At 47.9% G+C, this 26,578-nt stretch overlaps 2 long non-coding RNA genes across 2 annotated transcripts in view; one reads left to right on the top strand and one right to left on the bottom strand.

Moving 5' to 3' along the window:
• Positions 1-26,578, top strand: part of LOC142590587 (uncharacterized) — a 284,368-nt gene that overhangs the window by 129,040 nt on the left and 128,750 nt on the right. The window lies entirely within an intron of this gene.
• Positions 24,727-25,550, bottom strand: LOC142591274 (uncharacterized). Its single transcript, XR_012830427.1, has 3 exons — positions 25,169-25,550; positions 24,961-25,032; positions 24,727-24,855 (listed from the first exon to the last, which is right to left on the bottom strand). It is a non-coding gene; the product is annotated as an uncharacterized LOC142591274 (long non-coding RNA).

A 26,578-nucleotide genomic window follows, 5' to 3' on the forward strand; every position in this document is an offset into this window, starting at 1 on the left:
GGCGACGCCCAGGCACGCCGTTTCGCACTGACGCCGCGAGGTGGCGCCACTGCAACCTTTTCTAGCGAAGCTTTCAATGCATTCCGGCTATTATCTGGCATATACCGATGTTTCTGTGCGCTTATTTAGTACGAAACGGCGATTCTTTCCTTGTGGAGATTTATTTGGAGCTGCACCTACGTTAGAACGCGTTAAATTCGAAATTGAGCTTGCCTTCACGGCTGCACTAGCTGCGGAAGTGCTCACCCCTTGTAATTTACTGGCGTTAGCTGCGGCTGATATCGGACGAGTGATCACACACTACAAAGCATCCTGGCCACGGCAGGTGCTACAGGCAGTGCATTCTGTCCAGCCGTGCAGGACCCGCTTTCTTAGAGGGCAAACTCAAGTATCAGCGAGAAACTGGCGGCGCGCGGTTCCTTATGGTGGCCGGCTGACAGGCGCGCGGGTTTTCGCTTTTCTCGTTAGCCGCGCGCGTCGGTTCAAGTACCATTTTTTTCTCCGTTTTTAGAAATAAAGCCTATTATTGTAGTATGAAATTCGGCATTTTCAGACCAGCATCCGCGAATTCTTCATTAAGCAGGATACCTGCATATTGTTAGGCAGCTTGGCAATTGCAAAGCTGCTCATGAGAGCAGCTTTGAGATGTTACGTTTTTTTTTTAGACAGGTAGTGATCACAAACAAAACGTACGTTTTCGGACCTAGCCACCCGGGGATTTTTAGTGGTGTCATATCAGTGCTCTCTTTTCAAGGAACATCTGTTATAGACCATTTCTACAAGCTACGCACCAACATTATTTTCATTTGTGATGATCATGCACAACATGCAAAAAATACGAGGAGGGCAATAAAGTTGTGTTTAAGCACACTGCAAGGTTTCACGCCGGCAAATTTTATTAGCATCGCACAAAAGGCAAGAACAACAAGGCAACATACAACGTTATCAGTTAACAATGCTTCAATTTCTTTTTCTAGAGTGAAACTAAAGATCGCATGATCTAAGAGCATCTACTCAACTTCAGGTGCTTTGAAGCCTGGCGCCTCTTGTCATTGCTTTGATTAATACTCTTTGTGAAAAAGTGCATGCGAGTGGTTACGTAGAAAGCAGTCATTTCTGCTGCAACATTTTGACAGTGGTCCGCGCACCCAAGGCTGTAATTTCGCTTAGCCGTTAATGTACTCAGCACATCCAAAATGCTGTCTGAATGCAGCTCGTTTAAGCTGAAACATGCTGTAAAGGCATTCTCAAGGTCAGCCACAAACTGATACAGCACACTTGCAGGGTACAAAAGGCCCCCGTTGTCCTTAAGGAGAGTGAATTGAGCTAAATTTAATACCTCCGACTTTTCTTTGCTAATCAATAGGAGATTGAGGCATTCCTCACATTTAGTCCTGAGGATACATTTTCTGGCTACATAGCCAGCCATATAAAATATAAGTCTGCTGTCGCTTGATGCCACAGCACACGATGTATGGTCGGACTCTGCACTGAGCATTAAAGTATCTGCAGCATCAATATTGCCCACATCAAGACACATATCAACAAGCTGCTGCTTGCCAGAAGGACCGCTGTGCTGACTGGCCTAAGAGGGAACTGAGTATTGCAGGCTCACAATTTCCTTTTGCAACCGAGTGAACAAGATTACTGAACGATAGGCAGTTTACAGCAACAACAAACTGCTGTGGCGTCGGATGGGCATTGCATCCACATGACTGCTGCACTATACCAAAAAGGTACTCAATGGGGTCCTGGCTTGTCCGGCTCGTTAACAGGTATTTAAAACCTACGACTTCACAAAGGTATTTCAGCAATGACAATACACTTGAGACAGTAACTCGGAGCCCTGTTGCAGTGGACTGGCTCAGGAAGCCACGCTGTCCTTTTGTGTGACGTTCCCAGTTGTCCAGCAGTACCAGCATGTTCTTCAGTTTGTCCGCAGATGGTGATGAAAGTCTCAATGCTTCGGCAGGAAACCGGGAAGTCATTATCAAGATGAGGTCACGGATGGTCCTGCATAATTAAGACGACATAAATACAATTTTGACTGTGCAATAAAGGTGATGCAGCTAACTAGTTGTCATCACATATTTAATATGAATTACTAGTGCTATATTATTGTAGTACTTACTCAAAGAAATGTAGTGTTGCTGCAATATCACCGCACCGTTCTTCAATCTTTTCCCGGTAGAGCTGCAGGCCCTTGACAACTTTGTCACTGAATAGCTGGAAAGCTAAAGAAACCCGCATCTTTTCGAAGTTGTTCGGGTTAGTGTGGCTGGTGGTGATGCCATGTAGTGCCTGGAGTGTCACGTTGTTCCCATCCATTGCCACGGCTCTACGTACAGCTTGCAAGGAGACCTGTAATGAACAAAAAATATGCCGCCTTGGTTGGTATATGCATATGCATCAGCAAATGAAAGGAGCATTATTTATGTTGGGATGTATTTGGATTGTAATGTATACAGTAGAAAACTCACCCGCCCTTCTGGCACCAAGTACTCATGGCTAAGCAGGCTGTTGCGCAAGCACTTGATTAAATGAGAGAAGTTGGAAAGGAAATGGAGCCGTCGCTTCAAATCCACGGGATGGGGCGCACTACACTTAGTGCCGGTCAGAGATGCTCTGATGCCCATTAAGGCCCACATCTTTCGGTTCCATGTCGCACCGTCCGACGTTATGAAGTCGACCTTGAGGCCTGCTTTCTCTGTCAGTATGACAGCCTCAACCATAATCTTTGTGAGCAGGGTCCCTTTGATGTTGCCTTTTGTTGCGAAAGCCGCCAGGACCTGTGTCCATTTTCCCACGAATGGAACAAACATTATCACCATGCCATGGTCACTTACATTGTGCTTGTCTTCATCAGAAGTAAATGGACCAAGGTCCACAAAGCCATCTATGTGGCCAGCAGAGCTTACGGAGAGATGTTCAGATAGCTTCATCTCATCCACAATGAGACCTCCATGTAGATGGAATTCATCCATGGTGCTAGTAGCTTGTTTCAGCACATCAAAAACTTTTGTATTGAATCCAAAGCCTGCCTTGTAGCAACTGAGATACTTGCGAAGAGTTGTTTTAGAGGGTAATGCAAGTATGTTCTCTTTTCGCATGTGCTCATAGAGCTTCGCACTCCTCATTTTCATCACTATGCACTCCAAAACCCACTGTGGCGAGTACTTCATGCCTTTCGGACTCTTGCGTGATGACACTTCAAATACGTGCTGTACCGCTTCGCGCTGTTTCGGAGGAAGCTTAGCGACTCTGGCATCAAAATCTTCCTTGGCAATCTTTTTGTTTTTTGCCGCCATCGCGACAAGCCGCTCTTCCATGGAGGTGGTGCGTTTTCTCAGACGAGCTGTTCTTTCCTTTTCCAGCTTGAGCCGCAATGCACACGCTCTCTTCACTGACAGATTGGCTCTGGTGCGTGCCGTCTGCGACTTTCTTGTAAGGAGCAACTTTCGAAGGCCCTTGCATTCAGCGCAAGGAGTTCCTGCAAATTCAAATATTTGACCATAAGAATCACATAGTGCAGTTGTACTTAAAAAAAAAAAAGGCTAAGAAGCCGAGCTTACCTTCTTGATTCACTTTTCCTTGACATTTTGTGCTGAAATTGCCACGCCCACTCACAATGCTTGCCGCCTGTAGTTTTTCTGTCAAACGCTCCGTTATTTGACTGAACTCAGTGTCCAGCATGGCTCCCTTGCAGACACAAATTCCCTCTGTCTCTCGCAGCACATTGTCCGCTTCTGCCAGCGAACACACGACAGTGTCACTACATAACGCACCTCTAACAAATACTTGTGGGCGCACTTCATGTCCGGTGGCAGCAAACAAAACAACCTTGTCATGTACAACCTCAAGCCTAGGGCTTGTTTCTATGCTTGTTGTCGCAAAGCCAAGACTTGAGGCACCATCGTACATAAATCGGCACCAGTACTCAGGGGAAACTTCTAAACTACGAAGTGCACCAGTCGTGAACGCTTCAGTTCCCGATGAGTCCACAATTTCATTGTCATCGTTCGCTGCGCTACTGACAGAATCCTGGCGCTTCTTCTTATTTGTTGACACGCTTGCTGGAGCTGGTCTTTTCCGCTGAGTCCTTGCTCTCACGGGCTTCACGGAAAGATAGGCCGGGCAACCAGGCAAGAGCGTAGGCACCGCGTCAGGTGCCAGCGATGGCTTACCGCGTGGAATCCGCACTTGGCTGCCATTGATCACATGAACGTAGTCGCGCAAAATGAAATGCGGCTCAAAGTAGTGCTCACATACCGCAGCAGTTTCTGTGAGAGGCTTGTCCTGTCTTCGCAAACTCCGCTGCCACTTTTTTCGATGCTCCTCGTCCCTCGGAGCAGCAAACAAAGATGCTTTGGGAGCACCCGGATAGCCGCTTCGGCATCCCGGAGCAAAACAGTGAGAGTCCGTCTTTCTCCTTGCCATTGCGTACTTCACATGGTGCTTTCGAAGAGATATAAGACGTCTTCGTTGGTGCTACGCGAAACACACGTGAAATTTCAAGGCCACAAGCAGAAAAACGTGCGCAACGTACCGAACGCAAAGCCGCAAAGACTTCGACCGACGCGCGCGCGGTCCTAGGATGGATGGGTGGATGTTATGAGCGTCCCCTTTGGAACGGGGCGGTGGCTTGCGCCACCAAGCTCTTGCTACTATGCTGCCTAATATCCTACCTAGGTTAACCAATGAAAAAAAAAAACACTGTGAACTACCACGTCCAAATTTTCTGATACCCTATTGCGAACTGTGCTTTTGTACGTATCCGTCTTTTTTCGTTTCCCTTCTTCCACCAATCCTCCAATCGCCTCTTACTGATGTCTATTGCGGACCTGTTTGCTCCACCACCGCCCCTGCTGAACCCAAGGGCTTCAAGGAGGCCAGTGGTGCCTAAATCGACCGCTGGATAGACGTCTTCACATTCTAATAAAATATTCTCCGTCGTTTCCCTAGCTTTACCGCAGCAAGCACATGCTTCTTCTTCCTTCTTATATCTCGCTTTATAGGTGCGTGTTCTAAGGCATCCAGATCTCGCTTCGAAAAGTAATGAGCTTCCCTTTGAGTTATCATAAATGGTTTCTTTCCTAATTTCGTTTTTTCCCCTTAAGTAGTTACTCATGGCAGGTTTCTTTTCCATTGCCGCCACCCATGAGATTAATTCAGCCTCTCTGACTTTCCGTTTGACCTTCTTTGTTGCTGTGTTGCCCACCCCACAGGCCGCATACTTGCTGGTAAGCTTCCTAGTTCTTTTCCTCCACTGTGAATCAATGTTTTGCCTGTACAGATACCTGAACACTCTCCCAGCCCATTTACTTTCCTCCATATTCCTCAGCCGTTCTTCATACTCAATTTTACTGCGAGCTTCCCTCACTTCAAAACTAGTCCAGCCCATATCCCCTTGCACAGCTTCATTTGTAGTCTTCCCGTGAGCGCCCAATGCGAGGCGACCCACTGACCTTTGGTTCCCGTCGAGTCCTGATTGTACCCCTGATTTAAAGCAAACAACCGCATTTCCAAAAGTAAGTCCTGGAACCATTACCCCTTTCCACATACCTCGGAGGACCTCGTACCTATTGTATCCCCATAGCGCTCTGTGCTTCATTATGGCTGCATTTCTCTTCCCCTTGACTGTTATGGTTTTTTCCTGTGTTTCCATATATCCGTTGCCTTCGTTTATCCATATACCAAGGTATTTATATTCTGTTACCCGAGGTATTTCTTGGCCCTGTATCTCCACTGTCTGTTCACTGTTTTCATTGAATACAATAACACCTGATTTTCTAACACTAAATTTCAAACCTAAATTGTTGCCTTCCTGTCCACAGATATTAGCCAGACGTTGCAAATCACTTTGCTTGTTTGCGAGCAACACAATGTCGTCCGCATAAAATAAACCTGGGAGTTGCTGCTCTATTACTGTACCTGCCTGTTTGTATGAGAGATTAAACCCGATATTACTTCCTTCTAGCGCCCTCTCCATCCTCACCATGTACATCATAAACAGCAGCGGGGATAAAGGGCACCCCTGCCTCAGTCCCTTGTTGATATGAACTTTCTCCGCGCTCCTCATCCCTTCCCATTCAACGCAAACAGTATTTTCTAGGTAAATCTCTCAAAAGCTGTATACAATCGTTACCTAAGCCTTCCCCTTCCAGAATATCCCACAAAATGCTGCGGTCTACGTTGTCGTAAGCTCCTGTAATGTCCAAAAAGGCCACATACAACGGTCTGCTTTCTGCTTTTGATATTTCAATACACTGAGTAAGAACAAACAATTATCATCCAAACGCCTACCTATTCTAAAGCCATTCTGAAGCTCTCCCAAAATGCCATTATTTTCTGCCCATGCTTGAAGCTTTAATTTGATGCCTGCACTGCTAGCCTGTATATTATTGATGTAATGGTCAACGGTCTATACGAGTGAATTCTGTCTTTCTCCCCCTTACCTTTATAAATTAAATTCATTCTACTTTGTCGCCAGCTGTCTGGTATTCGTCTATCTTTCAAAGTTTTTTCAACTGCTTTCATGAGAGCTTCCTTACTTTTTGGTCCCAGTTCATTTATCAGCCTAACGGGAACCTCGTCTAGCCCTGTGGCTGTGCGCTTAGGAATTTTCTCTTCCGCTTTCTTCCAGTTTAAATTTGTAAGCACTAGCTCCTTTCCCCCTTGGGTCTCTTTCATGCTCTTTTTTTCTTCAAATACAACCTCGTCCTTGCCTTGGAAAGATTCGGCTGTTACTTTTTGGATGTAATTTATTGCTGCTTCTCCTTCCAGTCTGTTTTCATCTTCCTCTAGGATATGTTGTTGTATTGTTGTTGACTTCCTGCCAAATAATTTTATGTGATTCCAAAATATTCTAGGTGCGGCCTTCTTTTTCTCACGTATTTCTGACAACCAACTTTCACTTTCACCTTTTAATTTTGCTTGCACCAGTATTTGAACCATAGACTTTTTCTCCCGGTATATTTCCCATTTACTGGTTACTTCATCCTGTGGCAACTGCGCCTTCTTTGCCTGCCTGTGCTCTCGAGATGCTTTCTGTCGTTCGGCGATCGCTTCTCGTATCTCCTTGTTCCACCAGCTTTTCGGTTTCTTTTTTCCTTTCCAATGAACATGTTGTTTCTCTTTCCGTATTTCTGTCGTTACTACACTTAGAAGCTCACCATATTGCCACCCCTTACTTGGCGACTTGCCAAGTTCTTCCTCCACTCTAGTGACTATATTTGCTATTTGTTCAGCGTTCAAATTTGGACTGGCCATTTTGCTTTCGTTGCTCTCTTTCCCAACTACATATCCCATTTTCAAAATGATGCGTTTATGGTCACTCCCTATGCTGCTAAACCCTTCCTCATCGATGACCATTTCTCTCAACTTATCATGAATTCCTTCTGTCATCAGACAGTAATCAATGGTCGATTGCCGGTTTCCCACTTCCCACGTGATCTGTCCTTCACACTTAGGCCCTGTATTCACGATCACGAGGTTATGTTGCTCGCAAAGGTCTAGCATTGACATCTAAATCCTGTATGTGGGCATTCATGTCACCTAATAGGACTATCTCAGCACCATTCCAGAAACCCCTAATATCAGCGCTTATGCATTCCACTAACTCTTTTTTTTTTCTCTGTGCAATTTATTCCGGTCCACAAATACGTAACTCCAAGCCAAGTTTCTTTCCCACTCATTGTACCTGATAACCAAAGATGCTCTTGACATTGTGAATTTACTCTTTTCCATTTGGCTCCCTGATGGATGAGCATTCCGACTCCCCCCCCCCCCCTCCCTTTCTTTCCGACTTAGTTCTGTTGCACCCTTCCCATACATAATTCTCAATAACTGGCGGCTCTTCCGAGTCTCTAAGGTGCGTTTCTGTAACCGCATACACCCCTATTTGTTCTCTATGTAACTGCTCCTCAATCTCTGCCCACTTTTCCTTTCTTCTGCCGCCCGCATGTTTATGTAGCCTATTGCATGGCGAGCTCTTGTTCTTGCTTTCCTCCTTTTTCTGTTATCGACGGCGATGCTCTTCTGATGTTCCCCTAGGGGACCTTCTTTATTACTACCTACTCTGACCTCCTGAGCGCCCGCGGGCCCCCTAAAAAAGCAACAGCGCGACCCCCAAGTCGCCAGCCCACTTCTCGTGCTAGCCTGTAATTGAAGTGGATCCCATCTCGTTTAAAACCACCACAACTTCTCACTTCCCTGTTTACTTCGACAACCTCGAAGCCTTTCTCTCGGCTCATTTTCCATATTGCCTCATTGGCAGCCATTACGGCTCTTTGTACGTGACTGTCACGCACAGGCACCTCCGGCACCGTGCACACCACGATCTGCACCTGAGGGGATAGCTCGCGCAAGTCGTCCACCCCCTTCGCCAAGCGCTGGGCTAGTCCTGGCCCTTTCCTGTTCAGGACGTCATTTAGCCCACCTGCTACTACGACAAGGTTGCGCACGTGGGCATTTTCCGTGAGCTTTTCTTTTGCTCGCTCCATGACAGAACCCAGTGTCTGCCCTGGAAATGTCCCTACCGCCACTCTTTTGTCGCCTTTCACCCTCTCCACAATTGCTTTTGAGCACCCAGCCATGTTTGAGTCGCCAGCGATAATCACCCTTTCACTCTCTCCTACCTCTCCCTGCTTCCCGGCTTCCTGTGGCTGCAGCGTCGCCTCACTCGGGGCGTGTTGCGCTGCTTCGCTATAGCTACGCCGATTCACCGGCGGCGAGCTGGCGGCCGCTTGCTTTGGCTCCCTGCCTCCCACTTCGCCCTCGCTTTGGTGTCCTGACCCGACATTATCCGCTGCCCGAGTCTCAAGAGCGTCGAGCCGCCTTTGCAGATCGGCGCTCCTTTCTTTCGCCTCCCCAAGCTCGGCCACAGTCCTCACCAACTGCGCGGTCTGGGCCTCCTCCACCTTGACGAAATTTTCAACCTTCGCCTGCAGTGCTACCCGCTTCTCCTGCTCCTCCCTCAGGTTTGCCTTAAGCTCTTCAAACTTAGCCGCCCAATTCCCTTCCAGTTTTTGGACGGCTTCCCTGACGCCCTCGCACGACCTGCACGTGAAGCTAGACCCCACCGCGTCTGCTAAATTCTGGAATTTAGTCTCGTCGAGGAAGCACCAGCGCAGGCACTCGTCGCACTGCACTTGCTCCCCGTCCCCCGCGGCCTTCACGTTTTTCGATTTCATCGCTAGGCCTACGTCCCTAGGCCCAACGAGCAAGTTCGCCAAATCACTCACGCAAACCCGACCTCGACCGCTATCGCAAACAAAAACAAAGAATTATCACTCCCTACTCCATGTAAGAATCCGAAGAGCTAGCTGAAAGAACTACCCCCTAGGCCTAACGGAGGAGCCGCCAGACCTAGACAAAGCCGGTACGTTTCCTACTCCTACCAAAAATTCAAAATTTGCGCCCCTACTCCATGTAAAAGAAAACACTTCAAAACACTAGCTAATAAAGATAAAAGAGTACTTAGCTACGAACGAAGTCGCTGAAGCCTCGTCCACAGGAGCGTCCGCGAGCCGCGACCATAGGTTTCTCACTACATTACCTAGAGGGAAATCTGGCGCTGCTGCGCTGTGGTATGCATGGGAATGCCGGTATATCGTGACTTCGGATTGGCATCGTTCTCGGATAGACAGGACACCTTGAAGACGCGCTTGGCAAGTACCGTTCCGTCTGTCACAATGATTCATTTTCTACTAAAACAGCACGTGGAAAGATGTTTTAGCTTTATTATTACGCGAAAACGTGTTTTGTTTAACTATGAGAACTTGTTATTGTGTGTACGAGTACATGTTACGTAAAAAGTATCAGCGGGCCGCTAAAGTTGGAGGACAGACGACAAGGTTCGCGCTCGCTTTGAAACAGTTGGTCGTCTGTTCTTGCTTTTCTTCGCTTGGTCATGCATTGTTGGTGAGTAAAGATGTAATATGCGTGAATGGAAACATTTTATGAAGATTTTACTTTGAGAACGCGTTATTTGCGTAGCCATATCCACGTTTTAGACGAAGCCTCTTACAACACCAGCCAACACGAGCCTCGCAGACACATATACCGTCATTCCCATGACGGCACGGTGCCCCCTTAAGAAACTCCCATAGACGGTGGCGCCAGATTACCCTCTAGGTGTTATAGTGAGAAACTCTATGGCCACGACTAAAGTGTACTAGAATATTGGGTAGTGGGCTGACTGAGCTCCATCCGCTGTCGCGGTTTACGTCTCGCCTGCTAGATGGCGCCACCACTGTATTCAATGTAAGCGGCCGCGCTTTGGCCGTGCGAAAGGTACGTGGTCGCCGCTGTAGAAACGGTCTAATTTCTTGAATGCTCGTTTCTCATATAAATAAAGAGCTTGGACAGTATGCTTGTTTGTCAGTAGTACTGTCAGTAGTACCTAAAAAGAAATTGGAGAGGACCCTGTTAAGCTTCAAGAGTGAGTAATAGCACAACAAAATCCTCAATAAGATGAAGAAAAGCCTTACATGGCCAGCTGGAGTGTTGAATCCAGATTTCAACAATGAGTTGCGTAGACATTTGATAAGATGAGGGAAGTCGGATATAAAAAAGAGGTTTCGTGATGCATCGCTGGGGTGCTGAATTTCGCAGGTGGTAGACTCAGCTGATGCTTGTATCCCAAGTATCCTCCACATCCTTCTATTCCAGCTTGCGCCGTCGCATGTAATGAAATCAACAAAAAGGCCACTCTTTTCGGCCAATACGGTTGCCTCAATAACAACTTTGGCAAGAATGTCCCCCTTCATGTTGCCATGTGTGGCAAAATAGCCAATTACCTGGCTCCATTTTCCCTGAAAGGGAACAAATAGTATAACCATGCCATGGTCACATGGGACACCTTTGTCTTTGGCTGCTGTGAAAGGGCCTAGGTCTACAAAACCCTCAATAACCCCAGACGTTTTAACTGCAAAGTGTTCCGACAGCTTTAGCTCGTCTATAACTAATCCACCATTTTTTTTCCAGGCATCAAGCTCAGCTGACTTCACTTTTAGCTGCCTCAGAACTTTGTCGCTGAAGCCAAACACAGTGCGATATGCAGATACATAGCGCTTGAGGGTTGATTTGCACGGTAGGGAAAGAATGCTATTACGGCGAAGATGCTCATACAGACGAGGACTTTTCATCTTCATTATTATGCAGTCCAGGACCCACATTTTCGTGTAGCGTAGACCATTAGGTTTCACTTTTGAAGCTGCGAAGCACTGTCGAACAGCTTCCTGCTGTCTGGGGGGCAGTTTTGAGATCTGTGCTTCTAATGCTTCTGCTTGAATGGCAGCATTTTTCCCTCTCATTTTAGCAAGTTCATTTTTCACATCTCCTAGGCGAACAACTAGCCTCTTGTTTCTTCTCGCTGCAGCTCGCAGTTTAAGCACAACAGATCGGCCGCTCTTTTTATCAGTTCTTTTGACCCTCGCTCGTCTGATCTGCAGTGCTCGTTTCAAGTAGCGGCAAGACACACACTGCGTACCTGCAAGAAAAGTGCATTGAATTGAGTTCCCACGGAGCCAAAAAATCAATGAACGCAACATAAAATGAGTTGCAAATTAGGCAAAATGGACAGCATAATTACCTCTTTCAGCGACCTGACCCAGGCAATTGCTGCTGAAGTACATTTGCTCGAGGGTCACTACGTGGGATTTAAAGGGACACTAAAGGTTACTATTAAGTCAACGTGGACTGTTGAAATACCATCCCAGAAACCTCGAAACGCTTGTTTCGTGCCAAGGAGAGACTTATTTTAAGAGAAAATGCGTTCTGAAGCGTCCGCGTACCTCTAGCGCTGTTCAAATCGCCCGCCCTCCGATCGAGAACTGACATCATGGTCTCATAGTGACGTTGCGCCATCGGTGAGTAGAACGGCGTCCGCAGACGGCGCTACGGCTTTTCTGCGCAAAACGCGAACGCGCGGCCAGAAACAGAGCCAAGACAGAGCCGACAGCAGAGCGAAAGCGGGAGTATGGTGGCTAGCGGAAGGAGAAACGAATTACGTCCCACGTTACGTCCCACGGCACACGGAGAGTCCGTTTTCGTTAAACTATAGGCTGCAGCGAGCTCGCAGCGTGGTCGGCGTGGTCTATGAGAAGCGACGAGCCTTTTCGCACTCGCAACAGGGCATAAAAATGTGCGAATCGACGCAAAACTCGGCCCAGAAACGTGCTTCGCCACAGCCAGGGCTCAATACGACCCAAGCTGGCACGACCCAGATGTCGTTTCCCGCACCGCCACCAGGCGCCGCTACTATACCTCACACTCCAGCGCAAGACGCCCATAAGCTGTTACTTCATTCTATGACGCTAACTTCGACGCTCGTCGCAATGGACCCTGACACCGACAGATTGGCTCGCGATGGTGGGCTCAACTTCAGCGATTTGAGCACCGACGAGCGCGACCTGCTTCTGAGGGCTCGCACTGCCGGCGTCGTTGCGTACTACGACGGCGGCCTCGACACCGGCTCTCCGGAGCGGGAAAGCAACGAGGGCTTCCCACGACATCACATGGACGTGGCATTCTCGCTGCTTGTTCCAAATGAAAGTTTCGCGAGCAGAACCCTCACAGCACGACGCGATAACGAAACTACTGAAACTCCAAAGCGTGCGCGGCGCAGAGTCGAGCGAAAACGAAACCTTTCGAACACCCATATTACTGAAGGGTAACGTCAAAATGTTATTTTTTCCTAGAATCGAATAGACGTAGACAAGTAGCATTTTTTCCGGCGTATAATCGAATGAAATGATATTTTTAATACGAGTAGTTGAGTATTAGTAACACAAATTATGAGGAGACCTTTCGTCATCGGGCTAGTACCGGAATGTCGCTGGGGGGTCTCAAATCGTGTCATGCATTTACCTCAATTTCTCGGTTACTAAAGCTCTGTTCGCGATTATATTGACGCCTTAGACGTTCTAGAACATTGCTCTACCACTTTAACTTGAGTTTCTGGTAACCTTTAGTGTCCCTTTAAGGTTCTTCGTAAAATACCTTTCTTCATAATCTTCAAGTCGCATTACTCCAGTGCAAACACTCATGGAATCAGTTGCTCTCAGCACATCTTCTGCTTCCCCGCTTGTTTGCAATGTGCTTTCTTTTAGCAGAATTCCTCTCACAAACACTTTGTAGTAACTGTGCGTCTGTGACTGAAAGAACATTACCACTTTTTCTGAGCACACCTCATTTCTTGATGTCAACACAGACGTGCAGTACACGACACCGTCGTGTCCAGGAAACCTGTGCTTGGTCCACTGCTCCGACGGTACCTGAAGACTGTCAAATAACAGCATGGGTTCCTGCTGACCCAGTGGGCATGAAAATTCTGCATCGGCGTCCGGCTCCATGCCTGCTTCCGTCGAGGAGGCCGCGCCTTGCTCAGCAATCGTTGCAGCGCTTGTGTAGGACACCGTCGTGTCACTGTTCGAGCACGGTCTACGCTTCGCCGGAGACGCGCAACTCTCTGACTTCCTTTTACGAGCAGGCCTCTCTTTCACAGCTTTTTTCGTCAAATACGCGGGTAGGTTTGGAAGAATAGTTGGCACAGCATCACTGCTAAGCAGTGGCTTACCACGTGGGATCCGCACTTCCTTGCCACCAATGATGTGTACATAGTCGCGAATTACGTAGCGCGGCTCAAAATGTAGTTCGCACACGGCACTTGTGTCTTCGAGAGGCTTGTCCGCTCGATGGAGGTTTTTTTCCCACAGTCTTCGAAGTGCTTCATCCTTGGGCACGCTGAATAACGACGGCTTTGGGGCACCTTTTACATGTACATAGCCCGTTTTACAGCCGGGCGCAAAACAGTGGTTCAAACGGCGTGGTGCCATTTCACACGCAATAGCGACGCACGATATACTTCCCTACGATTTCTTATAAACATTAGAATTGGTAATGTAAACTTCGGAACACATGAAAGAAAGCACAGCGGAGGCAGCGGCGCGCAAAGCCAGGAAGGCAGCGGCGGAGGCAGCGGAGGTTTACATTGACGACGACGACAGCGCCTCCGCGCGGGTCCCCGGGAAAACATAAAAATGTTCACATTTCCGGCGACGCGGGAGCGCACGCCGCCACCGGAGAGTCAGCTCACTACCCAACGGTCTAGTACACTTTAGCCACGACCAACCACTTCAGCGGCTCCCTGCAGACCTGCAGAGACCTGCAGCGCCACCAGCGGCCGTCATTGGCGTCCGGCGTGTCAAGAGCGCCCATTTCCCTTCCGTTCGCGCCACTAGAAAGTATTCTAGTTCACTATAGCTCGGAAAAGCGCGCGCAAGCACGTTGCGAGCCGCGCTAATCCAATCCAGAAGCCACAAGAAGGGGGGCCCACCTCCGTGGTACCTAGGCAAAGGGGAAAATTCAAGGCGCGAACGCCCCCAGATTTTCCCTCTCGCACCCGACAAACGACTGGCGATTCCTCAAATGAACGTCTCATGGGGGAGTAATATGTGACACTAAGCTCAGTGTTACCGAAAAAAGTTTACTCACCTCTAAACGCACGTCGTACTCCACACTCTTCATTTGTGTGACGCATTTTCCTATCATTTGCGACGGACCGACGGCACTGTATGGTTCTTCTCTCACGCAGTAAACGTGATTAGCGGAGTACAAGTCGCCACCACGAAGCAAACTGCTTCGTTTGAAGTATTCCTGAGAGTTTGCCATTCGTCCGTAGCCGCAAAACAGCAAGCGGGGCTCGTTTTGCGTTGCCATTTTCACGCGCCGACGTTCACCGTACACAACATGACACAACTTTCAGCCACGCGCCGGGAAGGGAACAGGGACAAAATGCGCGATGTGGCCGCATTGGCGCTGCGCACTTGGAGAGCGTAAAGCCCCTCAATCTGCCAAAGTAGCGCCATTCGCTTCCCTCCTCCTCCACTCGGCGCGGCCTCGACGGTGGCGCCGCCGGTGGTGGGCCTGCCGTAGCAGACGACGGCTAACACGCTACGGGAGAAAATTCGCAAAAAACTTCGTTCGAGCCCTGCGGAGCAGGGCTCGAACGAGCAGTTTTTTCAATCGAGATCTTTCTTCGTCAGTTGCTAACTGGCCTTTAGAATTTCGTGTTGGAATGGCGGAAGAAATTGTGAAAAGGACCATTATTCAAAGCGTATTTAAGGCGTAAAGCGCGCGACGTTGAGAGTTCGTGTTGCTGAAACACGTCGCAAGCACGCGGTGTACTCAAACACGCGCGTAATTACCAAAGTTTCAGGTGCTGACAGCGTGAAAGTGTGTGTGCGTGGTTTCGTAGGTTCATTTATGTACCTGCAGGATACTTTTGTTCGGCCGGCGCGTGAGAGATTCCGGCTGTGTGCGGTCAGCAATCCCGGGCAACAGGGCCGTTTTTTTCATTGCGGGGTGCTTTGGTAACCGCTACGATATGTTTTTTTTTCAAGTACTGCTCCACGAGGGCACATGTAATGGCTAACGGTGGCCTCTAAAGAGCACGTGACGTTAAATAATGCAGGCGTCGCCGGGAGGTTTCGCATACAAAATTGGCTGTCCGCGATCTTATACCCCCTTGGCATGCACAGGCTTCGACGAGCCCCATCCAGCCCAGGTTCTAGCTTTGGTGTTCCCGTTGCCGCTTTGGTGCCCTGGAGGCGCCATCAGTAATACGGAATAATGACAAGTTGTTACAACTAGTAAATAAAATTTATTGAAGAAATACAATCGCGCCGTGGCGCCAACGTACTTCTAAAGCAGCGCTAGCACGCGAGTATTATGAAACGCCAACGAGGAATTTACCGGCCCACGTACGACTCTACGATCAAAGTGCACGTTAAACATCCCCAGGCGAGCTAGATAAGGTTATCCGGAGCCATCCACTACGACCTCCATTCTAGCCTTAGTCGCTTTGGAACGTTAAAAACGTTATTCACCGCAAACCAAATCAATACATGCGGGCGTACATTCGAGGCTAAAAGACTGCATGGTAAGTCATAGTGAGCATTGCAAAAGCGTCGAGAATGTGCTAACTCCTGGTGGAGCTCAAAAGACACCCTGAATAAAGTCGCTTTTATTTCACAGGCCAGCTGCAGATGCGTGCATTTTACCGCAAACGAAACTACGAAACAAAGAGAGCACATTCGAAAAAAAAAGTCAAACAACGCGCTAAAATCCACTCAGACCATGAACACACACTTTTTCGAAGCGGAAGGCGTGAACTAGGCTCAAAGTAAGAGGTTGTGAGTAGCCGTGGCCCTTACTTCACTCAGCCGTGCGTTCTTTGCCACTTCCTTGAAGTCAGCCCGCCCGATCCTGCGAATCCATACTTCTTTTTGCGTTGCCCCCGCCGGACGGCAAAGCAAAAAGCTTTCTGCCCTCGCTGTGTCTGTTGCGGCAACCGAAGGCGCAGCAGCATGGCATCGCAATTAAGTTCTCGGCCCTACACATTCTATTACGCTAACGCACTCCGTCAGTCCGCCTGCCGTACTTTCGTCGCGCAGGCCCAACAATGGAGGTCGACGCGCGCTGGAAAGAAAAAATATACAAAAGCGCGGCGACTGCTCCGCGCTGGAAAGAAAAAATATATAAAAGCGCGGCGCTTGCTTCCACGTGACACAGATTGGCCAATGGGGGAGCGGAGGAGGCTGGGGCGGCAGGAGGCGTGGAGGAGGACTCGCCAGGGTGAGCGGGGTGGCGGAAAGATCTAAGAATGGCGCTACTTTTGAAAAATTGAGGGGCTTTAGGAGAGCGTAAAGTCCCTTGATAATTTGAAAGTAGCGACACTCTTTGAACTCTGCCGCCGCCGCGCGACCTCCTCGCCCCCTCCTCACCCCTTGCGTGTTGCCCCCCGCGGCAACCAGTTTTGCCCCCGTTTTTCAGCCCGACGATTGGTCTCCCTGCCGTTGCCCTTGGAAACGCGCGAATCTTGAGTTTTGCTTGTTTTTCTTTTTCGTTCGCGCCATGTTCCTCCTGGGCATGGTTGGCTCGGCGCTTTAGCTCGGCGTAGCGAACGTTGTACGCTGTGTTTCCTGGTCTATGTGCTAGCGCTATGCCGGGCTGTTGCGCATATAACGGCAGCAAGAAGCCTGAAGATGGTTATGCCGTTTTTATGGTACCACAAGGAAAGCGTGACGGCTTGCGCAGGAAGCAGTGACTACAGGACATTGGCCGAAAGAACTTTGTTCCGACAAAGTACAGCCTTGTTTGCGAGCTGAGGCGTCTTTCTTATAGCTCGTAGCAAAGCATCCCGTAATGCTGCATTTTTTTTTCATTCTTCCGGCCTGCTTACCAGCGTTTTTGTTGCGGCTGTCCTCAGTATGCTTAATATTCTGGGGCGTCTCCATCACATCGCACGTCACTAACTGTTGTTATTCAGTCGGAAATGCAGCATTTTAAATTCTCCTTTGCGCACTGAAAAAATTTGTGGCAAGTATACCCGTGGTATTGCAGATGATGAGGGTTAGCTAGTCAACATTGAGCTTTTTTAATTTTAAGGCGAAATCCTTTAGATCTCTCTTTCAAACTGGAAGTATCACGTAACCCAAGGAGGGACAGAGGTGACCCAAAGCAAGTCCGCCCCTGTATAAGAGACTGATTACCCGAGTTAATTAATGAATCAGTGATTGACATAAGGTGGATTAGGGAGGATTAAGGTTGATTAGAGTGTATTAAAGGAGTCTAAGGTGGATTAGAGTGCATTAGGAAGGGTTAATGTGCAGGAATAAAGATTAAGGTGGGTGGAGGAGGATTAAAGCCGATTATGGTGGACTAAGGTGAAGGGCTGATGAAAGGGTATTAAGACCGATTACGGTGGATTAGGGTGCATGCACAATGATTAGGGAAGATTCAGGTGGCTAAAGGAAGATTAAGGTCGATTTATGTGGATGAAGTTTAATTAGGGTTGATAAAGGAGGATTAAGACCGATTAGGATAGATTACGTTTAATAGAGGTGCATTAGGGTGTATTAAAGTATATTGGGACTATTAAGCAGGATTAAGTTTGATTAAGGCCCATGAATAAGGATTAAGGTGGATGAAGGAAGATTAAGGCGGATTATGATGGATTAGGGTTGATAAAGGGAGATTAAGACCGTATAGGGTAGGCTAAGGTTCATTAGGGGCGGTGCAGGTTGATTAGGTTGTATTAAAGCAGATTGGGAGTATTAAGCTGGATTAAGGAGGTTGAAGGAGCATCAAGGTGGATTAGGGTGGACTAAGGTGAATTAGGGTTCATTGAGTATTAAGACCGATTAGTCTACCATAATCCTCCGAATGCACATTAATCCACCGAATCCACACTCATCGACCTTAATCCTCCTTCATTCACTTTAATGCACCATAATCCACGAGAGACCTTCTTAATGCACCTTAATCCGCCTTCGTCGACCTTAATATACTTTAACCCTCCTTAATGCACGCTAATCCTCCCTAATCAATCCTAATGCTTCCTCATTCACTTTACTCCACCCTAAACCACTATAATCGTCCTTAATTCACCTGATAACACCCGAATCCACGTTCATCTACCTTAGTCACCCCTAATCCTCCTTAATCCACTCTAATCCGCCTTCATTCACTTTAATTCCACCCTAGCCCACCATAATCCTCCCTAATGCAACTTAATCCTTCTTAATCCACCCTTATCCTTCTTCATGTACTTTAATCCACCCTAATCCACTATAATCGTCCTTATTGCAACTCAACGCACCTTCATCCACCCTAATCTACCTTCATCAGCCTTAATCCAACCTAGTCCTCCTTTACGCACTTTAATCCACCTTCATTCACCCAAATTCATCTTAATCCAATCACTAATCAATCATTACTTTGCTAATCATTAATCATGTCTTGTACGCGGCTGCACATGCTTTGGTTCGCTTTCCGCCTTCCTTCGGTTTCGTATATTTTCTGTAGCTCACAACGGGACCTTGAAACAGGGGTCTAAGGCTTTCGCTTAATAAACCACACACAAAGGGATGTGTCACAAGCAATGCTAGATCAGGTGCACGAAGTAAAGTATCTGATCATGTGGCAGAAAAATTGTGTGGAGTATATAACTCGCCTCAAAGCTCCCTTTACATCGGTATACCCCGTTCATACGGCTTTAAGAAAAAAACCAACCTCCTCATAAACGTTGCCTCCAGCATGATCAATGCTGTTATTAGCATTTCTCAATATTTTCAACCCCACTGGGGCGCGCAACTGGCCCAAAATAACACGCCTCCATAGAATCCTGCGGCCCGTCCGCGGGAGCCCAGGAGGAAAAGCGTGCCGTGCGCAGCCGGCGGGCGAGGAGAATCGAGGAGGAAAGCGCCGTGAGGAGGAGGGTGTCGCTACTTTCAAATTATCAAGGGGCTTTAGGAGAGCGGTGGCGCCACCAACTGAGCGCATGAGGAGTATAAAGCTTCTTGCCACGGCACGGCCGGACTCGAGCGGTAGCGGCACGCGTTCTTGCTACGGCCTGCGCAATGGGGGCAGTTGCCGCCTGCGGCCGCAGCTTGGACGGGGCGCTGCAGCCCTGCCCTTCCTTTAGCTCCTCCCACGTGGCCCCTCCGTCGGCGCCGCCCGCGCACAATGCATGCGCGCGTTCGCTGCAGCATCAATTTTGAAAGGTTTTCGGGCTTTTTGGGCTTGTTACTATTGCGCAGCATCAGGCAGCAGTGTGCAGAAATGCTTCATGCTTGACTTTTTCTTTCTAGTATCATGAAATCAGCCCGTACCCAGCTGCTGTGCTTATAAGCTACGAAATAGCAGTACTATCACCCCGCGACGCAGTTCTGGCTGGTACAACTTAATTCTTCTGTTTCAGTAACTGGGGGACTTAAATGCAATGTCTATCGCCACTTAGAAAATGATTTTTTGCGCATTCCGACATACGTGGGATGTAATGCAGAGCGGGACCGGATTCTGCAGCAGTTACCGTTACCTCAGGCTCTAGCTGCCCTCAGGTACTGCGGATGTGAGCGGCACGTGCACCGCCACACGGCAACGATACCGGTAAATGGTAACACTCTGCTCAAACATTTGTAATAAAGAAAGGGAAGCGTTAACTCTCCTCTTACTAAAGAACACAGAATAAAATGTTTAACAGATATTTTATTTACAGTAAACTAATTTATCAGAGCAGTGCACATCAATGATATCTGACACTACGAGCAAGCTTCCTTAAAGTAGTATAAATGGCAAAACATCACTGATACATAACTGCTTTTACGATGTCAACACTAAGATATGGATTCACACCTTTGCCATGAAAATAAGTTCAAATGATGAAACGTGCTTTTCTGTTACAAGGACTACTTGAATATGAAATCTCAAGCACACACGCAGCGGTAGCTCTAACTTACGGAACATTAGAGCCTGAAATGTTTCCTTGAAGGCTTGTGCACATAGGTACATGACTTATCATTTTTATCAGTGATCGTTTTCATGTAATTAATGAGGAGTATTCTTAGGAATTTCTCAGCAGTTAAGCAGGCTGACCTTCTAGCATGGCTATTATCCACCCCTTCTGGACATCTGAGTAGGCACGACCTTTCAAGCTGCGGTTCGAGTATTGTTTGAAACACCTCAAGAACATTTGTCCGCGGCAACTGCTCCACAGCCTTTTCAAAGAAAATCACTATTTTATCCAAAAGGGCTAGCAGTTCTGGCTTTGGATAATAGAGCCCACTTGTCTTGGCCCTGCAGAAGCTTGAAAACTGGATCACTCCGATTACTAGTCCTGACCAGCAGAGTGCAGGCATCACATCTAAATTCAGCGATTAGCTTTGCAATATAACCGCCTACATATGCAAGGCCTGAGCATGTTACGGAGGGCGTCGGAGCAGCAGAATCATCTGTCACGTTTTTGAGGTCTTCTGACAGAGCTGGCGACAGTGTTGCAGCCAGTTCCTGAGCGTCAACTTCAAGTATGTTGACGTCTTTTGGACGTAAGACTTTTTCTTTCACGATATGATCCAGTGCAGCTGTAACAGCTCTTGCGTCCAGCATATCGTTGCCACCACACATCGATCTTAGCCTGCCGAAAAGTGCTTCAATGGGGTCACTGTTCAATTTTTTTGTGAGCACATAGCGCACTGTCTCCACAGTTGGCTTTGACGTGAACAGTAGGGCTTGGAATGTTTCACTCGTGAAGGCATCCTTTCCCGTGGCAACTGAAACGTTCTGGATGTTCTTTATATAGCTAGGAAATTCGCCTTCAAGCCACAGCAAACGAACGTCGTCATCTTCAGAAATCGGCACCTTTTGTCCACTTCCTTTGTAAGTTGTATCGTGAATGTCAAACCATTTCTTCATCATTGTCATGAAGTGAATTGAAGAGCTTGCCTCCTTGAAAACGAAGAGAGCATGGTCACTGTGCGAGTTTTCTTGAAGGTGCTCCAGTGCTGCGATCACTGGGGGCGAGAATATCTGCACAGCTCGCGGCACGTTCATCTTCTCCAGATTTGACAGATACACATGCTTCCTTGTCAAATTTCTTGCCAATTTCACCGTCATGTCTTTTTGGTACTCATATAGTTTTTGCACCAACATACCACTGATGACACCTGCTCCGTGCGTCAGTTCACGCTCTAGAAATTGGCTTCGGATATTCTTGAGTACGTGGCGTGGGTTGAAACTCAAGAAGATTATTCGGTCCTTGTCATGGGGGTGTTCCACTACCGTCGAGAGGCACCCGTTACCCAAGTGCTTGAACATTGTCGTGTTGGCAGAGTAATTATTCGTAACAATGTGGACAATAATGAAGCCACATGACTCCACAGCTGCTATGACCTCTTTCGTCCATGCTAGCAAGTCCCTTCCACTCAGCTGCCTGGTAAAATAGTAAGCGCACGATATTTTGTACTGGCTAGTGATACCGTGGAGGACAAAGCACAAGACTCTGTTTGCTAGAGTGGTCTTTGAGCTGGATGGCACGTTGTTGTTCGGTCTGTCTTAGCTTTTCTGTCATAAAGACATTTAGACTTTAGAGCAGCCTCGTCTATTATTAGCAAAGCCATGTGGTACTTGCTGCTAAGCATCGAAGCTTTGTGAATCAGCCTCTCTTGCATCGCGGAGCTCATCCCCGATGACGTTGGAGTTGGGCCCATGTATCTCTGGATCGTGCACTTGGCTGGCAGTGTTAGAAGACTGGATGTTCGGGCGTGGTCATAGCCTTTTGGCGATAGAAATCTCCATATCACGCACTCTCGAATGATTTCCTCTGGCTAGCATGGTCGTTGCAGTCCATAGCTTTCAATCTGATGAAGGAGGAATACTGCCTTCTTGTTTCCTTCCTGCGAATCCGCAACAATCTTCTTGACTGAAGCATGGCTTTTGCTGTTACGGTAGTATTCAACCACTTTCTTTTTGGCTGTGAGATCTTGCAGGACCTCCGTATACCTAGAACGGTGATACGTAACCTGCGAGCGAAGTCTTCCGATCACTGCAAGGTATCGACTGGCGCGCTGAGTGGCGTTGTTTGTCGTTTGTGTGCTGATATCAAGCATTGTGCGCTTTTCAGGGACATCGTTGGCTGTGCTGGGAACATCATGCTCACATTCTGCTGCGTCTGCTTTCCACTTGACTAATATCTGAGGGGGTACACGGTCTCGATCTGTGGGATCTTTCCGAGCTTTCTTAGAGCAAGGTGCCAGATAGGAGGGGTACACTTCAAAAACGGTCGGAACAGCCCCTGGGAGGAGTTTTTTTATGTGACATCCGGGAGCATAATCACTGTCACGAAAGTGCTTGCTGCATACTACAGTCGATGCAGACTTGTCATGGATGACGAGATTTTTTCTCGAAATGTTCTTCAGCCCCTTAGCACACAGTTCTGCATCACTAGGAAACTGATAAATAGAAACACCGGGACTCTTCCCGGACCGAGATTTGCAAAACGGAACACAACAGTACACCATGGTTCGATGTACGATTCACGGTATGCGGGACGAAGAGCACTCACATACAGGCAAAGGCACCATGACGTCCGCGGTGCCGCAGGTTTTTCTCCGACGATTCGCTGGTAAGGGAAAGGTCAAAGTGCACGAAGTCCGTGATGAATAAATTATCGACGCCGGAGTGCCCCAAAACTCGCAAATTCAAGAAAAAAAAGCGCACGCTGCTGCCTGTAGTCCAGCCGTGATTCAACGTGCTACCGGCGCTACGGGGGCAGCGCGCAGGGAAGAGAGGGGTCAGTGACTTTAGGAGGGGTTAGGGTGCCTCGATGCCAGCGCCGCCGGCCTTGGCATCGGCGGCGCTGGCATCGAGGCACCCTAGGAGGGGTAGGGCCGCCGCGCCCCCACGCGGCGAGCGGTGGCGCGAGTCGCTGATAAATTTTTCCCTTGCTCGCCGGGCGAATGCGCAGGCCATAACAAGAACGCGCGCCGCTGCCGCTCGAGTCCGGCCGTGCCCACGACCGCCTCTATCGCGCGCGCGGCGGGGCTTGCTTCGGACGGAGAAGGCGTAATTGCGGAGAGTGGCGTGGCCGCTCCTTTCGCCGCACCGCGTCGCGCGTACCCGACCCCTCGTCTCCCATGCTATGGCTTTGCACGAGGCGATTTGCGGCGCCTTGGACGTATTGCGTGATGAAGAGTGGCGGAAAACCGCGATGAATACAAATTTACACAAGAACACCAATGCCTCCTGCGGCTAGGTATTTATTTTCTTACTGAGCTCCAGACGCTGCGGCCGCATGTTGCCCGAAGCGGGCAGTCATGATGCCATGCAAAACAAGTGCTCCCCGGAAAACAATCATATCTGCGGGTTTGGGCGCAGCAGGCCAATGAAAGCATGGAAGTATGGAAAGGCATTACTTCATAAAAGAAGTGCTACGTCTCACGACGCAACGCAGTAGTAATTTTTTTTTCCTGTAAATTCATGAACGTTTTTGCATGATGTACTAGCTTGGTCAGAACGTCTTTACCGGTCAAAAAACAGCCTGGAAGAAAAATGGCAATTGTACTATGAAGAAAATGGGCAGGCAATGTTGCACGCTGAGCTGTCAATTTTATATTCCTTAGGCGAGCTGATCACTGTTCCTCCTGTATGAGAGAATTTGCTCACCAGAGTCGACAGCCGCGGAGAGCAACGTCCTGTGGCTAAGATTAGTCTGTATACTCGAATATCATGGCTATATTTGTGGTAAAAATTACCAGCACAACAAAGTCAGTGTATGCAGGAATTTAGTTACAATAAAGAGTTGTCAGCTCGTGCGCGCTCGAGCTGTTTAAACGTGCAAAACCTTTCGATTGAGCGGCTTAGTGATTAATTTTTTGCGATAGGCCACTCTGTCCGTAACAAGAGCAGCAATGCTTGATAGGAGGGGCTTTATAAATTTCTTTGCCACTATTGAGGATGTGACCGAGGCATCGTCTTCTCTTGCCTCGCATACAAATAGAGGGCAGCTCTCCAGATGCGGCAAAATCATTGCCATGATCTTCTTGCACACATCGTTTGTGCCAATACGTGGCACTGCGATGTCGATGGCCTTCTTTACTTTTACAAGAACAGCTACAAACTCGGGATTTGGGAACACAGACCCCCTCTAGTTCGGTAGTTAATAAGTCCCATCACTGGTGATATTGATGGTCCCGAATCATTCAGTCTTGGGCAGGTGCTGCACATCCTTTGTTCTTCTATCGCTTTCATGACAAAACCGGTAACGTATGCTACTGCAGCGGTTTCCACTGTTGAAGGTGGCCGCTGCACTGAAAAAGAAAAGGTAAGAACAAAGTGCTCATATCAGGACTAATTAAGGAATATGGAGCTCCAATCCCGGCTTGAAAATGTAATAAGCTCGAAAGGCAATTATAACTGCATGCGCAATACATTAAGTCTGCCTACTTACAGGGCATCACTTTCAAGGGTGCCAGCAAACTGTTGACATCATCCATGAAACTCGGTGGTTCACAAATGCTAGAGAACAAAACGGTACAGAAACTATATATTAGTGACCAGCATAAGGAAACAGCACTAGCTTGAAAAACACATTTTTTAAACGGAGCTGGGGCTTATGCATACCTAGGTAGGAAATCACTAGTTGCTGCTGACACACTGCTTTGATCATCCGCAATATCAGGTTGTTCAGACAAGCTGAAAAACAACAGTGCAAGAACAAGAAGTTGGTTACCACTTTATGTGGTGTACAGAGGTAGAAGAACCAAAGGAAGCGCGCATCCTTTTTGAAAAACTGACATCAAATAAATGCTGCTGCAGCGGATGTGCATACCTGAGTAGTGCACTACTGGTTTTAGCCGAGGTGTTCTGAGGAATGCTCAATGTGTCCAGTCCTGAAGATGTCCCGCTCGGCACAGCTGGATCAACTCTGCTCGATTGGGTTGATGTAGAAGCACTGTACATGTACATGTAGAAGCACTGTACAAAAAGTGAATACGACAGAAATGACATCAGAAAGAAAAAATGGCAAGAAAATTTTCTTGCATGCTCAGCGCAGACTAGCATTAGTGAACAAGTGAAATTAAACCACAAGAACTTGATATACAGCGAAATACACTTAATTTTGCAGCAAAACTTGTGTGCTTACCTCATAACACTCTGACCATTTCCCACATTTGATGCCTGCGATGCACACAGGATGCGAGTCCGCAGTAAATTTTCAAGGCCGAAGGTGACAGCTCTAGCTCTAGTCATTCAGGCTCTAGACAGTCATTGCAACCCGCCATTTGACGCAAAGCACTGAAGAGGACCTCAACCGGATCACTTGACAGATTTTTTGTGAGTACATAAAAGAAACCCACTCTCCAGCAAGTACTTAATACAAAGAGCAGAAGACTTGCTTGTGAGCAGCAGTGCCTTATAAGTTTCTGGGTTTAGGAATTTTTTTCCACTTGATTTGCAGGCACTGTGGAGACAAGGTACTGCGGGAATTCGTCCTCAAGCCAGTTCAAGCGTCCCTCTGTCGCACAGAAGAAATGCATCTGGTTGGGCTTGTTTAAGTGCACATGGGCTCTTTTGTTGGCCACATTATGGATATCAAACCACTTTTGGATTGCCTTCATGAACTGCACAGTTGTGCCAGCATTTCTGAAGGGCTCAGCTCTTGGGTGATAAGTAGGGAACTACAGAAGAAAGGAAACTGCATCAATCACCTCATCCGAGAAAAGCTGCACTGCCCTCCCAACATTCATTTTCTCGAAATTGCTCGGCTCCATGTGCTTTTGAGTGAGAAAACGAACAGGCTTCACAATCTCATTCTTCTGGAGTTCATAGAGCTTCTTTATGTATAATCCCGTTATTGGAAGGCTTCCACCAGTCATTTCGCCTTCAAGAAAGAGATTTCGCACATTTTTTATGATGTGACATTGGTCGAAGGACAAAAATAGTGGCCTGCTTGGGTCACATGGGTGAGTGACAGCTGGCTTCAGCGCTGAAGATCTATTTCCAAAATAGCGCATCATAGTCACGTTAATTTTGTGATTGTCTGTAACGATTCGTACTACATGAAGACCACACTTTTCGACTTCTTCGATCACATGCTTTATCAGTTTGTGCAGCATTTTACCACTTAGCCGGTTCGTGAAGAAGCCGCATGGAATTTTGTAAGACGCTGACAGCCCTGCAGCCACCAAAGCACAACACCTTATTAGCAACTACAACATTGCTTACATTTTCTTGGCTG

Source organism: Dermacentor variabilis, chromosome 8 (assembly GCF_050947875.1).
Source record: "Dermacentor variabilis isolate Ectoservices chromosome 8, ASM5094787v1, whole genome shotgun sequence".
In the NCBI taxonomy this organism is placed as follows: domain Eukaryota; kingdom Metazoa; phylum Arthropoda; class Arachnida; order Ixodida; family Ixodidae; genus Dermacentor; species Dermacentor variabilis.